We start from the raw sequence: 6,381 nt of genomic DNA on the forward strand, positions 1-6,381 counted from the left end.
GTTTATTAATATGGTTTGCCCATACACGGTGCAACAAAAACAAGGAAATAATACCCAGTGTATTGGTTTGGTTCTCGTTGGGTATTCGTTTCCTATATGCAGCTGCATCGCACCACTACAGGTGTTCAACTCTATGTTTGCCTCCAAACTCATTCAACAAACTGACATTGACGTACATTTAAAACTTTCCTTTTAGTAAAAATAAAGAGTTACATCGAATCAGTTATCAAAAGAGTACTCGGTGAATTACAATATTTAAAAAAATGTTAATGATTCAATAACTTCTGAAATGCCAGCTTGAAATTGATGCCTAGGGCATAAGTGTGTTTGGCGTGTTCTGTGTTGTTTGTTCTTGCTTTCAAGTGGCCTGTTTTTTTTTTGTTACAAATCCCTTCCCTTCTATCCCTTGCAAGGAGAAGTGAAGAAGTTGCATACTGTGGTTGGCCAAACTTTAGATTTTCCAGAAATGCATTGAAGCAGCCTCTTCTTGCAAATCGTTCACCATTTTATGCTTATGTTGTAGCTGAATGCATGTTGAACAGATGGACTACCATTTTATGCTTATGTTGTATCTGACGCGCATTGGAATGCGACGGTGATTTGGCCATGTGGATAGACTGTAGCAAGAAATTACATGTTATTGGAACGAGTCAAGTTGATTTTCGACTTTCTGTGCTGTTTGTCAGTTAAAATTAGGAAGAATATGATGGATTTCATTGCAATGTACACATTTTAATCATCAGTTTAAAGGAATTGTGCCTGTCTGACAAAGCACTGCTTTGTTTTAGGTATTTATTAATGCATATTTTTACACAATGGTATGTGGTGAGAGAAGCGGCGTTTTTCACCATCAAGTGTGAGCAAAATCTTGAAACAATTGTTCCTTTTTTTCCTAGGTGATTCTTTAAATGTCAATAGTGCATAGAGTTGACGCAATCTTTTGTAATATTTGCAATGTAAACTGTCCATCTTGGCTGATGAAGACAGCCTTCTTAGTGTGGATTAGAATTTAGTCATGATCCTCGTTTGCTATAATTATCCACATAATGCGATAAAGGGGAATATTTAATCGTGTGAATGTGTGTCTGAAACATATAATGAATCGGTTACTTTTGTAGTATTGTTTCATTATGCTTTCATTCAAGCATGGTAGACCAATAATGGGAAATGTGCAAACTGTTTTAGTACACATAGAAAAACAGTTATCGGCACTATCCACACAAGTAATCTGGTATTTTTGACCACGAAAAACTGTGATGCTACTCTGTCCTTTGGAAATACTGTAACTTTTTTTTCCTTTTTTAATATTTTCTATTTTGTTTCATAACTTCTGCTCATATTTTATTATTTATGCTTCATTTACTGATATGCTGATTCTATTGCTGTGTAGCATGTACAATAAATACTTGAATGAGTTGGTACCTAATGTATTAGCATAATATTTAAAAAATGTGGTTGGTGTTGCAGATTATCACAATTGCATCTGCATTCGGCCTTTTTGCATTTGCAGAAGGATTTTGCATGCAATAAGTGGAGTATTTAGTTATAGAGAGATGCGAACCCTTGTAAAACATATTGTGTCATTGCATGATTAGTACTGCATTAACATACACTTTAGGATTTACAAGTGCAGTGCTTGATTGCCTGGTGCTGTAATCCAGTTGCAGACAATGTGTCACATGGTTTTCATTATCTTTCTTATCTCCCCGTGGCTTTGCAGGTTCATTGTCTTCGACATCCTATCGGGAGTACCACTGTGGTCAGTGCACCTACGTGACCAATCGCAAAAGCAATATGGAAAGGCACCTTTACAAACATACAGGCGAGCGCCCTTTCCAGTGCCACCTTTGTCCAGCTACATTTTCTCAGGACAGTCACCTCACAGGGCACATTCGCACTCACACGGGAGAGCGTCTGTTTTCCTGTGATCACTGCGATGCATCTTTTTCAAAGAAAGTCAGCCTCACTCGCCACATTCACACCCACACAGGAGAGCGTCCCTTTTCCTGTGACCACTGCAACTCAATCTTCTCACGGAAACATTACCTCATGGAACACATGCGTACCCACACAGGAGAGCGTCCCTTTTCCTGTGACCACTGCAATTCGTCTTTCTCACGGAAGCATTACCTCACGGAACACATGCGTACCCACACTGGGGAGCGTCGATTTTCCTGTGACCACAAAGATGCCTCTTTTTCAAGAAATTCCCATCTCATGAACCACTTGTCACATCATCATAAGAACAAGAAGCCACAAGAGTGAGTCGTCTATAGGCTTTCTTCAACGACGGGGACGTGTGTCATAGTGGACAGAATGTGTTGACTGAAGGTGACTGTGGAAGAGTAGGTTGCACATATTGGAAACCATCTAACAGAATACTAGTAATCCAATCTGCAAGTTTAGGACATGGCCTCCAAGAATAGCTGGTGGTGCACTGTTGGTACGGCAGTCCCATTTAGTGTGTCACTTAGCGAATGAGTATAATTTTCTCGTGTCTTGAAGACGCCGCAAGATGGTGATCTTTCCCCAGAAGTTAAGTGGTGGTCATCTGCCTGGCATAGCGTGTGATTACAGTCACTTCAGTCTCAAGTTCGGCCGTATAGGCACGTTGTTACTAATTTGTGACTCGTTATAAGCAGGCAGTCAATGTTGATATCGTCTCGCTACAGCTACAGAGAGCAATGCTCAAGTGCATTAATAAAATGTTTCTCCTTGCTGTCACGGAATATTTTTTCATATAGGTTGCATGCAAGCTTGTCAAACGGCGTTTTTCTAGTTGTCGTGAAACATTACAACACGTAGATATGTTTTTTAATTCATTTTCACGTGACTGCGAAAGTACTGCGGCCGCTACATTACAGCATAGCTCTCTTTAGCTCAAACACCATAGATGCTGGTATATGCTACCGCGCTAAAAGACATAGCTTTGTCTCTCGCATTTCAAGCGAAATTCTTACTGCGGAGTTGTAATAGTATATGGGCTAACTCTTTTCAAATTTTGTTTGCATGCGTAACACAGAAAGACTGTTCTTTGCTTGCTTGTCCTTTTGTTTTGAGGTTCGTGTGCATATATTTTGGTGCAAGTGGAAAAACTTCACCTACCTCCTCCCTCTTTTCGTTTCTATCTTAATTCTTTTCTTTTTCACGGCCCCATTTGCATGGAGGCGACAGTAACAACTTGTGTAGCTCTGTTTTGGCACACGTTGAAGAACACCAAGGGGTAATATTTTGTGTCACTGTGATTGGGCGGAGGCCACATATTTTCTTTTTTTGGCGGTAGTCGCAAATACTAAAAATCAAGGCTCTTGCTCTTGTCTTTGTAAATAAAGGATCATGTATCTACAAGGGATTTTGTTTGTCCCATCTCCCCTGTCCGGTTGTGGCTTTGGTGCATCAAACCCCTTTCTTTGCCCATCCAGCAGCTCAATTAGAGGTGACTACGTTTGCCTCGATTCCATACATGATGTCAAAAACCATATGCATTGCAGGCTGTTTAGCGCAGCTGTATACCTAAAACACCGAATTAAGGTCTCCTCATATACCCCTTCGTTTTATATTGAGGTGGAAAAGCAAATGCCAGATGCCTATAACAGACAAAAGTACTGGCAGAGCTATATTTGCTCTTCATATAAAGAACAATTTAAGACAGCTCTAATTTTAAATATGCGTACGATAATTGCAGAATAAAAATAGGTATTTGTGTGAACCTGCTCACAGAAATCACATTCATTTTCTTTTCTTTGAAAAATGCAGGGGCTATAGTAAATGGCGTATCGGGGACGGTTTGTGGAGTGAAAAATATCACCATCATCATCATCATTTATTGAACCCTTAAAGACCCCTTGCAGGGTATTAAATAAGGGGGAGGCAAAAACACAATTCGACAGATGCATGATTGTCAATGGTACAAAGCATAATCGAAAGTGAACTACATGATAAAAAACAATGTCAACAGAAGGGAAAATATATATATACGTGGAAGAAAACGGCAACAATTGTAAATTAACTAACATATCAAGTGATTTGTGATTAGCTATTTAAATTTTAAGGGGTTTCGTTCATGCACTATGGATTCAGGCAGGTTATTCCAGTCATCAATGGCAGTAGGTAAAAATGATTTATTGAAAGCGTTAGTTGAACCATGTAAGCGCTGTAAACATAGGGAGTTAAAGAGGCCACGCGATGAACGGGCGGGAGGTAGAAGAACGGTATTGCGTGGCGACGGAAATTATGGTATAGTTTGTGCAGAAGGCAGAGCTGAGTGACCTTGCGGCGAATTTCTAGAGGAGGGATGTTGAGGGAAAGTTTGATACTGGTAATACTTAAGCGAGAACTGTATTGTGAGGTGATGAATCTGGCAGCGCGATTTTGAATTGCTTCTAATGCGTCGATTAGGTAATTTTGGTGAGGGTTCCAAATAGCAGAAGCACATCCAAGTTTAGTACGTGTGAAGGTTTCGTAAGCTAATTTTCAGATTTGCGGTGGGCAGGACGTAAGCGATCTTTTAATGTAGCCAACTGATTTTGCTGAAGCGAAGATCAGTTGTTCTATGTGCTCGGACCATGTCAGTTTACTTGTTATTCTGACACCAAGATAACGATAGGAGTCGACCTGGGTTAAGGGTTGGAAGTTCACAAAATACTGGAAGGAAAAGTTAGTGCGCTTGTGTGAAACTTGCATGAATTTACATTTTTGTGTATTAAGCTGCATTAGCCACCGCGAACACCAATTATGTATGTTAGACAAGTCCGCCCAAGCACTGTACAAATGGTTAACCAACGAATGCTGAAGTGTTCGACCCTGGTGTTTAGCAGTGGGTTCAATGGGACGCTGGACTAAAGCTTTTGACATCTATTTGTTACATTGTCACGAACTAAGGCTCAATCACCGTCACACCGATTCGAACAACGACATCGAACTGTTCCTTTATTTTCAGTACTCAACCATAAGCCCTCTTTTCCCCGTCACGATGATGATGATGGTGTCATCATTTTCACTCCCTTCCTCCATGTTTTCACCCATGGAGTGGCTCGATGGCGATCGAATGTGCACCGTGTGACAACCGTAGATACTTTGCGCATTAAGTATTGGGATCGTGCCGCAGAGAAACTGCTCCTTGAGTGAGATTTCACTTGGTTAAAACTCTGAATTGGGTGCACGCACGTGTGTGTGACACTTGCGTTTGGCTCCAATTATAATGGAAAGGTTGCGGCTGCATATGAGGCTGTAAGAATGATGTGTTGCTTGCCACAAAGCCGGGAATCAGCTTCCACTGTGCGTTGTAGGGCTATGCGTGCTAAACAAGAATGTATATTTGCGCGTGCTTGTCACGTCAATTCCACGGCCCATCTTCGGGTGCAAACTTACTATGAACGTACTATGGCGCGGTTGCGCGCGTTAAGTCCATTCGATGCTTTAATTCGACACGAAATGAGTCGTTACCTTTTACAAAAGTCGGCGCGCCCATAGCAAACGATCCCGGCAATCGGGCATTATGAGAAGCGTAAAAATTTTCCAGAGCAGCTTTTAGCACTCCATGCATTCGGGAAAGAAGCTGCAGGAGAATTTTACTGATTTTGTCGACTGTAGTACAGCAAGAATAATAAACGCGAGAGCGGCTGCGGCGCAATCCAACCGTGCACTTGAGGCGAAGAGCTTGGCAACTGAACAGCTTCTATAAACGTTCATCGAACGCCTCCTTTATTTTATCAATAAAAGAGCCGCTGGTTGATCTAAGGGACCTCACCGTATGTTCTGTGACCTTACCAACTAGACGACCGCCTCGCTGCCTCTGGTCGAAATCGCCACGACGCGAGGAACACCAACTTACTTACTCTTGTTCACTGTACTATCGATGGACGCAACACGCGTGCTTTTCAAGATGCTTCAACATTTGTGTCATGTTCTTGGCGGGCTTTTATTTGCGTCCTTGTTTGCCGGCCTCACGTGGACTATATTGAACATTGGCTGCAACGCATGATGAAGTACACTTGAGCTTTCGTAAGTGTTTTTTTTTTTTTCGTGGTTGCAAATACTGTGAAGCTAACACGCCGCAAAGGTGCTGTGCCCAAGTTTTTATCGGCTAAAAGAAATTTGTTTCTTGCTGATACACATTTGCCGATGTAAAACTGCAGGCTCCGTTGAAAATTTCTGGTTGACACAGCTGTGAGCTTGGCCCGTGTCAAACGCAAGCTGCCAGTTTACGCCATAATCCGAGCGGTGACAAGGCGTTCACCATTTTAACACCAGTCAACACAGCGATAAAAACCTTAGACGAGATAAACTGGCACACCCACAGTGCTGTGTCACAACAGTTAAAAAAAAAAAAGAAGTGCTGTGTGTGCTTCAGTCTTGTACAGCCGACCCCTCCCCCCCCCC

This window comes from Rhipicephalus microplus, chromosome 9, assembly GCF_043290135.1.
Source record: "Rhipicephalus microplus isolate Deutch F79 chromosome 9, USDA_Rmic, whole genome shotgun sequence".
Taxonomy (NCBI): domain Eukaryota; kingdom Metazoa; phylum Arthropoda; class Arachnida; order Ixodida; family Ixodidae; genus Rhipicephalus; species Rhipicephalus microplus.